General features: G+C 37.4%; 1 long non-coding RNA gene across 2 annotated transcripts; it reads right to left on the bottom strand.

Annotated features, from left to right (window-relative positions):
- Positions 1-855: 855 nt before the first annotated feature.
- On the bottom strand, positions 856-10100 carry LOC105039491 (uncharacterized). Of its 2 annotated transcripts, none has more exons than XR_012135799.1 (2): positions 9809-10100; positions 856-8421 (listed from the first exon to the last, which is right to left on the bottom strand). It is a non-coding gene; the product is annotated as an uncharacterized lncRNA (long non-coding RNA). The 2 variants fall into 2 exon arrangements; XR_830917.3 differs by having other exon boundaries at positions 856-6529.
- Positions 10101-11167: the final 1067 nt, after the last annotated feature.

The following is an 11167-nucleotide window of genomic DNA, read 5'->3' as shown; positions in this document are numbered from 1 at the left end:
AGTCTTTGACGAACACCATATGGCAAGCTTTCGTTGGTCAGTTAGATTATGTCAGAAAAGATTGGATCCGAGGTGTATCAAGATGCATCTTAATGTTATTTGTTAGAGGACCAGGAGTTTCTATTATTTTTCTTTCTAATAACTTTCTAAATATGTTAGTAATCTAATTACATCCTTTCTAACAAAGGTGTCGCCCATAAAACACCCCATGCTCTTTTAACTTCTCTTCCTTTCTTGGATTTGGCTTGTCTTGTGGGGGTGGATGGCATTGGCAAAAGGTAATCTAGCTCCATAAACTTTCATTTCTTGAACATCCAACCAACAGGAGCTTTAGCAATGCCCGCAATAGCTCAGTTAAGGCCATTATGACATATCTCATTGTAGCATAGGGTGTGTACTGTGTAATAGCGTGACCGCACCACATCTCCTTGTGACCATATATGTCAGCTTTTTGAGCTTGCAGCACGTAGCCCACGAGAATTTATCACCATAAATCTACCACCATGTTTGACCGACATGTCTCTCATGAAGACAAATAATATGATAAATTGAATCGTATCTTATGTTACTGTATATATCGGAGACTGCATGTGACGATAGACAGAGATATGCTTATAGATCTCATAAAATTTTTTTATTTTTTAATTTTATTATTATATTCATATTAAAATGATGTAACCGTAAGTTTGTAAAAAAAAAAAAAAAAAAAAAAAAAAAAAAAAAAAAAAAAAAAGAAGAAGAAGAAGAAGAAGAAGAAGAAGAAGAAGTAAAAGAACAAAGAGCCAACTGCTATGCTGTGCCTGCGAATCGAAATCAAGCTGGAGCTAAATGACATTACTCTCCCCAGAGATCCAGTTTTATATGGAAGAACATCCCTTGCGATTAAAGCAAAGCCAAGGTAAAACAATGCAAGCTGACAAACCATTCAATAGATGTACAAGTTGTAGATCCACCCTTCACTATTTTCAAATACATGGGGCATCGCCATGGCCGAAAGGACGGTGCTCAGATACATGCAGCGCCAGTTAATGTTCCCCCGACAGCGATAAAGAAGGCGAATAATAGATTTAGACCCCTTTTCCACACAAGAGAGAATAATTGAGAACATGGTACATGTGACCTTGGGGGATAATTCTTTGTCCTCTCCTACCTGATTGCCCTACACTGTTTTCCTTCATTTTAGTGCCTTGAATTAAGCTGCACTAGTTAAATTTTCCCACAAAAATCAATAACAACTACGACCAATTGTCCCGGGGTGAGTGTTTTCTTATCCAAACACCCGTGCAGCGCCCCAGCATGCCACACACCAAGGCCAGTCCTCTTGAGTCCTTTCCTCGGACATACCAATAAGCACGCAGCAGTTCAGCCACATAGCCAAGCTTGCACCTCTATGCCCCTGCCTGACAACACTGTTGTACTGAATACCGATGACACCCTCAAGTGTCCATAAGCAATCCGACCCCTCGAATCAACTGCAATGCTCATGCACACCTCCGTGCCATAACATAGACTCTTTCCAAGAGTGCTCCGCAGCTCAACACCTCTGTGTCAACTCTAAGGCTTTGCCCCTCAAGCCAAGCACTGCTCATCCCAGATATCTTGATCCTCAACATACCCTCGTGCCAAGACATAACCATTGTGTCACTGATCCGCAACCCACCAAGCTACCCTTCAGTACTACACATATCAAATCCACATAGCACGACCATGCAACGCCACCACTATGCATGAGGCCCGAGCAAATCCATCTTTAATGCAGTCCAGCTAAACTACCAAGCTGACATGACCTGTAGCTCCTCCAAGCTACAGATAATCGTACACATCCGAGTCCTTTGGGGTTCGACTATCCAAACTTCCCCCACAAACTCTTGTGCCACGATCCCGATCTTGCATCCTTGATATGCCTTTCCATCTCTGGTCATATCGTTTGACAATATTCATGGCCTGCTCGCCCATCACTGTGCATTACCATGATCCTGAGGATACATGACCGCACCACCCAATATCTTAGGTCCACAGCCTACTCACGCATTGAGCACTACCACGATATCGGCATCCAAGTCTGCCCCATCAAGTAAATATCTTCGACTGGATGATAAATGCATCAAGCCATCCTCTCCTTGGCATGACCCTCTTGGCCATCCATGATCCTTGACCCAACTCCAAGACACATATACCGATCGATATATCATAAGCCTATCTTGTTCTCCACGACCGACCGATTCCCATGGCCATCCCAGAGCACTAGACTTCTTAGTTGCCAGGATGATTCCAGGGACTTTGATACATAATAACACAAAAATTGCCATGAAATTTCTTTCCCGGAAAACAACATATGAAGGTTTCTAGCTCTACAAGTAGGTAAACTTATGCCGATACCTCATCGGCATTAAAAAAAAAAATGAATTGTCATTGATTAAATAAAGATCGCTCATGAACTTTAAAGCATGCTGATGAGATTTTATTCATGATCCCATATACCTGCCTCTGGTGCATAAATACTCCATCAATTCTCTTATGAAAAACATGTCATAATTTGAATGATTAGGGATGATGGTCCACCATCATCACTATTATTTGACGTTCTTTCAAGAAACCCATGCACCACCTACCCTTTCAAAAAAATTCAAGGAAGGATTTCTATAATTAACGTTAAGAGTGATGATAGTTTATTTATAATGTGCATGGATTTCCAGCGTAGCAGCTTTTCTTTTTTTTCATAGAATGGAAGGATCATATCATTCTATTCTGAATATGTCCTACAAAATCAGATAATAAAATATTATAGAACAAAGAAGGAATAGATGTAAAATCAATCCACAAATACCATCCTAAAATGCTTTTAGCATCCATATTTATTCTAATTGGATACAAATACGAATTGGATATTAACCATATGCATATTTATTCTGAATGGATATAAATATAAGTCGGATATTAGTTATATCCATATTTTTTTTATTCAAATATGATACAAGTCAGATATTATTCGGATTCAAACCAGATTTTGAGCAAATGCCAATAATGAAAACCAACATAAGCAATTGAGCCACTAACGATGGGAATGGAATCCAATATCAAGATAGCACATTATGCATAAGTAACCATATGTTTAACTATAATTATTAAACTAGCATATAGAGTGATCGGACCAAGAGTCTGGGTCATTAGTTCAACTGAATTTGTATTAAAAATATTAAAAATTATCTTTAAATATATATATATATATATATAATAAATAAGGATCGTCTATGTTATAGAGAATTCGTAAGAAAAATACTTATAGATGTAAGAATATGTTACACGTTCCAATATTTTAAGATATTTATATAAAAGCTAGCCCAACTAGGCCCGTTTAGACTAAAGTCGGCATAACCAACCGACTTCAGACTGAAAATTCAACCAAAAAAAAGAGGGGCTCAAAACAGAGGAATCGCGATCGTTCTTCTACTCAAGCGCTCTTTCGTAAGTTTTAGCCTAATAGCCATTGTCGGTATAGACTCTTCGAGGCCAGTACAATGACCAATGGCTATTAGGGACTGCCGTAATTGATGAACTACCAGTGTTAAGCCGACCTTATCCTTCCAAATCCATGATTTACACCCCCCCCTCCGATCAATCATCTATTGAAACCCATCTCCGCCTCTCATCCTGTTCTTCTTCATCTTCAATGGCCATCGTACTATCGTGCCGAGTACTACCACCCTCAAAACCTCCTTTCCCTCTTAAAACTCTCCATGCTCTATTTTTTCCCCATCTCGTGATCTCCATCATTTTTACTAGTGGAATATTCCACACCGATCGGTCAAGCTCTGTCACCACCACCATCTCTGATGAGTCTCCTCTCCTTGTTTCTCTTTTTGGCCTTGAGGTGCCGTCACCAAGGCAACAAAGGTAACACCCCTTTCCTCCCCCTCTCTCTCTCTCTCTCCTTCTCTATGTACAACCAAACCGCCGGCCACCTTGGCTGTGCCTTCATCGCCCGACCACTCTGGCCATGCCACCACTACCCAGCGCCACCTTGGCCATGCTCATGTTGGGCCATGCTTTTCTCTCGATTCTTCTATGCCACAGGGAGAACCCCTATTGTAACATGGAAAGCAGGGAGAGAGAGGAAAAACGAAAAAAATCAGAGAGAGAGAGAATAATCCAAACTTTGTTGGAACCTAAATTGAGTCTTTCTATCTCCATTGATCGACTCAGATCAAGCCTAATTTTTTTAATTTTTCTTTAATGTGCAAATTAAATCAAATCTGTAGATTTCATTTTGACCATGTTAGAATTTGAATCTGATTAGTGAGGAGGTGTGATCATAACCATATTCTTTACATTCAAGTAACAAGGAACTCTACCTAAAATTCTATCTTAGATAATGTTAGATCCTATAAAAGCCAATAAAAAATATTGATCCTACCAATGGACTATAAAAAAAATGTATCAAAGCAAAGACAAGATACGCAAGCAAGTCCATTAGAGTGAGATACCGATACATATACCGTCGGAGTAAGCCAATAGGATACCAAAGGGGTAAGGCAATTCGATAGAGAGATATTGTTCTTTTGAACTCTAACACAGAGCTCCTATTGCTCGAGTCACAGAACTCGAGGAAAAGATCTGTTTTGAAAGATTAGAAAAAGAAGAGTGTTTGATCTACTAATAGTGGCACAAGAACAGCAACTATACTGGCATTTGCTCTAACTTAAGCAAGACACATTTTTGAGACATAATGATCCATACTCTCTCTCGGGGAGCTTAGGCTTGGCAACCCAAGCTCTATCCACCAAACCAATATCTAATATCTTTGTTGGGGATCTAGGCTTGTGGCATCCTCCATCTTTTAAAGGCCTTTCAAAATAAATATCTCTTTCTTCCCGGGCACCATTGCTTTCCTTAATTCGAGCACAGTGTCTTTGATAAATCATTTTCTCAATCTTTGTCTCATCTCTGATTCTATGGTTTAGTCACCTTAGTCCAGTGTATCAGAAAGTATATCTATCTTTTCGAGCCATAAGGAGTTAGATTCAACCTTGATATATGAGCAAGATCAAAGCATAAAAACCAAAGTAAATCTCGTTTATCCCTTCTCCTCCGCCTTCTTTAAAGCCTTGTGACTCCCATCCCATCAAGTCAGGAACCAAAGACTGAAACTAGCCTAACCCCGATTAAGTGGAGATCAAGGGATGCACGGAGCTCAATCCTTTTTGTTTAGATTCAGGAATCATACACATCCCTCGTCTATGAGTTGAGAAAGATTTCTATCGATGGCAAACTTGGAGCAGAAAGTTAAATTCAAAGAGAGGAAAAACCCCTAGATAGAAGGAGTGAGACTATATATCCTATGCAAAAAAAAAAAAAAAAAAAGCCAAAACATGGGACCGAGCTGTGAAGAGCTTGGGACATAGAAAAAATTAAATTATTTTTTAATAAATTATTTGGATATTTATATGTGATATTTTTTTGGTTGTAAACCCTTTTAGAATAAATATGGCAAGTCGAATATTGCTTATTTATCATTGCCTAAGTTTGGAATGATATAATTGTATATGAATAAAAAAATAGACTTTGCATATCCCCTGAGATCAAATCCTAAAAATGTGCGGCCGTCTATCACGCACTCAATTTAAGCCTCAAAATCAGGGCATGACAATTTAATAACAGAGTTTTCAAATTATCATAAAGAATAAATAGAAACATTTCAATTTTTTTTATTAAGTTTTTATAGACAGGATTGATGAGGAACATGTAAATATGTTTTTTTTATGACATGAAAGAGTTTACATAAGTATAAAAAAACATCAATATAGAACAAAAATGAATGCTGTCTTAATGACCAAGCAACTAGAATCTTAGTGAAATAACACAGATTCAATCCTTGATAACGGTGGTATTTAGAATTTTTTTTTTTTTTAGCTGGATATGTAGATTCAGAAAAGTCTTCAAAATTCATATGCATCTGGATCCAATCAGATCCAAGAATTTCAATCCGTATCCAATCTGATTCTAGGTTATGGTCAGATCATATCCAACCCATTTTCAGGCCTAAAAAGGGAAAAGCCAATTGCATTGTCTAATTGCACACGAATAATGAAGCATATACACAAAGATTAACCTTCTTGGTTGAGCATCACCATTTCCAATATTGCTGCGAAACTACAAGCGTGTAAAGATACCTTACCACACTGAGGTCAGGCATTTGATTCAAACCAAAAGGACTAACTTCCGTGCATGTCATCCACAAAATGAGTTAAAATGCAGCACCAACTCAAATATCCCTCTATTTACAGTACACGTCTCGAATTTCTAAACCTAAAATAACTTTTCTTAAATAATAATAATTTTCTCCTCAAAGAGCACGTAATATGGTTACACTTGAAGGTTATTGTAAAGAGTAACAGGAGGCCATAGTTCTGGACCGTCCCCCACAGCAACAGCTACCCAAACTAAGACTTCCAGAAACAAGATACTGTGTTGAAACGCTGAAAATGGACTAGATATGGGTTGGACATTGGTTTACCCACTGGCTTATCAACTTTCATTCAGCAGATACAAATAAGGATACACATCACTTAGATAGTATGAGGGACAAAGTATAAGGATACAGAAGTAATCAGAAACTACACGCACACAGATATGTGTATATATGTGCATATATACATATATCCATAATTGCTCCAAATAAATACACAGATATGAATCAGGTATAGTAAAATCCATATTTCTTCAAACAATGGATATGCATGCATTAACGAATACTTTTCATACTTCTCACAAGCAATCATAGATATGAATAGCATATATGCAATATTCAAGTTTACTTAAAATAATGTATATGATAATTGGATATTCATCGCATCCATATCTGTTTCATAATATTCAAAAATAAGTTAGATATTAAAATGAAATAAATTAACAAAATCTACTGAAAGGAAGTCTTTAGAATAAACAACGTCCCACTGTAGGGGACTGCTGCCCACTAAAGAGTGTGCACAGCCTTACTCCCGCATGTGGAGAGCCTGTTTCCATTTTTCTTAATTGTGACACTTAGGTCGCAATGGAACAACCTTATCATTGCACTAAAGCTTGCCCTCTTAGCCTTTAGAATAAACAACATAAAATTAAATATCTTCTTAGATTTGAAATCAAGACTATTATCACAATCAAACTAGAATTATCTCTACAACAATGTTGATATCCACAGCAATATTTTGAGATTCATGTGTGTATCCTTATACCCCTATCCAACAATTACGGGCAGCAAGATAGACATGGGGAAGCTTCGCTAAGGAGTGAAACTCAAATCTTTGTTCACATATGTGCAGGGAGGGGGGTGTGGAAGGAAAGGAGGGCTAAGGTAACATGGATGAAAGTTGTGAGAGTAATTCAGATAACCTTTAATAGAAATGATTGGAGAATGAGGACACATAAGCTAACCATAGATAGTTGGTAGATGTGGACTAAGTGTCTGGCTCTTACATACTCAAAGACGTTAATAAAGGGCACACATATCTTGCATGGCACACTCCATGTGAATGAACATTTAAAAATGAAGATAACGTATCACTGCAAGGTGAATGCTAAGAAAAGAAATAATAATAAGAATTGGTTATTCCTTGATGACATGCTGGGAGATATTTGATTCAGCTCAACATGAAAAACATCTTGGCCTCTAAAATTAAACCTTATGTGTATTCATCTATTTTTTGACTTTTCATTGCAAGTAATCATATAAATCATAGAATACAATTACCAGGCAAATTGATACTATTGTAGCATTGGGAATGCTTCAGCGCTTGGTTACTACATTTCACCTTTAACGATCGTTCCCTCATTCCCATGTCCCGCCATTGATTCATACAATCAAAGTTTAAAGGTTCGTGCAAGTTTGATTAATCCTATCAAACCATGATTCAACATCCATGATTCAACAAAATTTGATCGTCTCTTATACCAAAATTGTTATCTCTAACTTCAAGTTTGATCGATCCTATCAAAACATGACCACCGCAATGAGGCAAGTAAAAGTGAGATTACAATACAACTTTGAACCTAAGGAATTAGAACTCAATTGTAAACGTGGTGGGGACACAATCAGTTGTGACTGTGCATAAATCTTTTTAAAGGTTAATATTTGAGTTTTCCTTCCAATTTATGTGTTTGTGTGTCTGTTGCATCAGATATGCACTTTTCCTTCCACCAAGACCCAAAACCACCATAATGGGAGATAAGTATGACATACTAACTGACAAAAACAACAATGAAATGATTGCACCGGAAGGAAATATACACCAAAGACAGTACCTGAAAAATGGTGCAGTGAATGGAGGAGAAAATTCTACTGAAGCTCATTAATGACAGGTACCAAATAGAATTTAAGAAACTTGCATCTAAGAATGATGTAGAACAGCATACCTGCCACAAATCCTGAGAAGTAAAAGTTCACACATGCAAAAGTAAGTGTCTGGAGGAGAATAACTTTGGTAGTAAAGATAAGTTTATGAACCCCCCCCCCCCCAAAAAAGAAAAAGTTCTGCAACACCTATGATACGATCACGTAAAGGTTTTTCTTCATCACATCCATAGCCATATTTGAATCTGAAAACATTTGTGATTGGGCATTTTGGGCCTGCTCTTTAGGAACATGCAATTGGCCATTCTCCTTCATCAGATAAGTAAAATGTTTTTCAGTTTCAAAGTATAAGCAATGAACTATTAACACCAAATGCACCCCCATTGATTTCTTGTTGGTAGATATCCACATCATGTAAAGGTTTTTCCTTCATCATATCCATCACCATATCTAGGTTTGAGCTGAAGCCTGGTGTCAGATGCTCATAGCTTTAACAAACCTTTGTTAGGCCTGCGTCTTGTTTCCAGTCCATGTTAAAGCCAGTGGTGAGCTTATGGGAATTCAACAGCACAAACAAACCCACTCATTCAATTAACAAGCAAATCAACTCTAAAATACTGTCGACAACCTTCATTTCTACTTAATATCAAGAAGTACGGGCTTTAACATTTTCAAATGATTTTCTTACATACCTTTGCAAATTTTGCTTCAGAGTATCACTGTTTGCAAACCCTCGGTTTCAGATCAAAAGGTGCAGCATCACTATAATCTACTCCAGTTTTCATTAATTTTGCTGGACTCACTTTACTTGTGAACACTGGATTATTATTAGTTGGATTCAACTTGATCTAACTGACAACCATTCTAGAGCCCATAAGCAAACTAATATCCATAAAACAACAAAAAAGGGTAAGGACCCGCATTAGATGACTAGAGGATTGCCTAGAATAATATCCAGCTACAAGTTATGAGAATTTGATAGAGGAAACACAAAAATGGTTGTCATATGGCCTTGCATGGGTATAGATGGTCATGGTGCAACAAATTCTATATCCAATATCAAAGAGATTTAAAAAGGTTCTCTATTTATGGATGTTTCTTTCTTAGAATGTTTCAATCAATATCGAGACTCCCCTTAATAACCATATTCTAAAATTCTTCATGAATGACTAACAACTATGTAACCGTATGATGGCTTCTATTGACTTGTACCGATTTCTAATGGCTTTCCAGATTCTTTTTCCCTCTCCGGCAAATCAAAACAACTCATTCTTGCAAGAAAATATGTAACCAGTCAACTTAATAACCAAAAATGAAGAAATACATAAGGACTAACAAATATCTGCACAAAATTTCAACACTCTTTACATCTTCCAGAGATACGTAAAAATCTATGAATAAAATAGCATAAAGAAAGCACCGGAATAACTGGAGCAAAGTCTAGGAAACGTTCGGCAGTACCTCTTTAATAAAATAGACCTTTCGGGCCCGAAGGGACTATGAGTTTCTAGCCCTGAGAAGCACCTGCCTACAGGCCATCCAGCGCCAAAATCGACCAAAAAAAATTCTTGAAAAGCATCCACGAAAAAATATTGAGACATGGCCAGAACCAAGATTAGGGTTTTCTTTATCGAGACAGTCAAGATTAAGATTACGTTTTTCTTTCGGCGGTTTTTGGGGGTTTGGGCTCAGTAAATGAAAAAAAAGGAAAACTTTGGAGAGCAAACAAGGCCAAAAAAGTAATTTCACCAAAGGGAGGAAAAAAAAGGAATAAAAAATAAGAAAGCGGTAGAGTTGAAAAAAATACAGTAATTAGGCTAAAATTAGGATTAAGACATGAACGAAATCTTCTTTAAGGATCTTGAAGTTGAGGGACTGGAAAGAACGTGTGAGCATGACGATAAAGTAGCGGAGAACACCTATGAAGACCATCACAACAGAGAGTGGGACGAGGAGTCACCTATGAGGACCATCACAACAGAGAGTGGGACGAGGAGTCCCTGATGGCCGTCTCCAGGATCAGATCTTCTGCAATGAGAGACCACGAGCTTTATCTCTAGCTCGAGATTGAGCTCTCTTGTGTTCGTGGTCGTCTCAATTTTCTTAGCCATCTCGATCGGTTCAACGGCTAAGATTCCAGCATCAAATTGATTTAGATTCGCTTGATGGACGGCGAAAATCTGTCGAAACGGCTAAAACATGAGTGAAAATTATATATATATATATATGAGAAAAATATGAATACAAAATTACTAAAATAACCTACCAACTTAATCAGATTTATTGATTTATCCCTTCATTTAAAAAGTAGCATACTAGTCTCCAAGCTCGTGAAATTCCATCATGAAATAATTACATGAGACTTTTATAATTGAATTACCTTTATGTTGGCAAAATCTCAAATGGTGTTATTTTATTGGGCATTATGAGAGAAAGTTAAGGTTTGGCCGGCATGCTTCATCTCCATAAAACTAGATCATTCAAGATCTTCAAGCCATATTTTATGTATTATTTTTTTTTCTATCCAATAATGCCATTACAAAAGATTAGCCTCTCTCAAAATACTATGAATGATAACAAAACTCTTTTCTTTCAGCTGCATCTCTAATCATCGATCTTCCTCTTTCAGTACCCCCTTAACCTTTTCTTAAATGTCTAAACATTGGTTTTCCTATCTTCACTAGCCCCTATCACGTGCATACAGGCCGCAACCCCATTGTCATTGCTGAGTCTCAATGGCTTCTTGTTCATTCCATTATAACTACTACATTAATGTCGTGGCTATTAATTATGCAAATGGCAAACATGATCATCCAGGAG

The sequence above is a fragment of the Elaeis guineensis genome, chromosome 1, assembly GCF_000442705.2.
Source record: "Elaeis guineensis isolate ETL-2024a chromosome 1, EG11, whole genome shotgun sequence".
Classification (NCBI taxonomy): domain Eukaryota; kingdom Viridiplantae; phylum Streptophyta; class Magnoliopsida; order Arecales; family Arecaceae; genus Elaeis; species Elaeis guineensis.
This window is presented reverse-complemented; position numbering and strand designations above follow the sequence as displayed.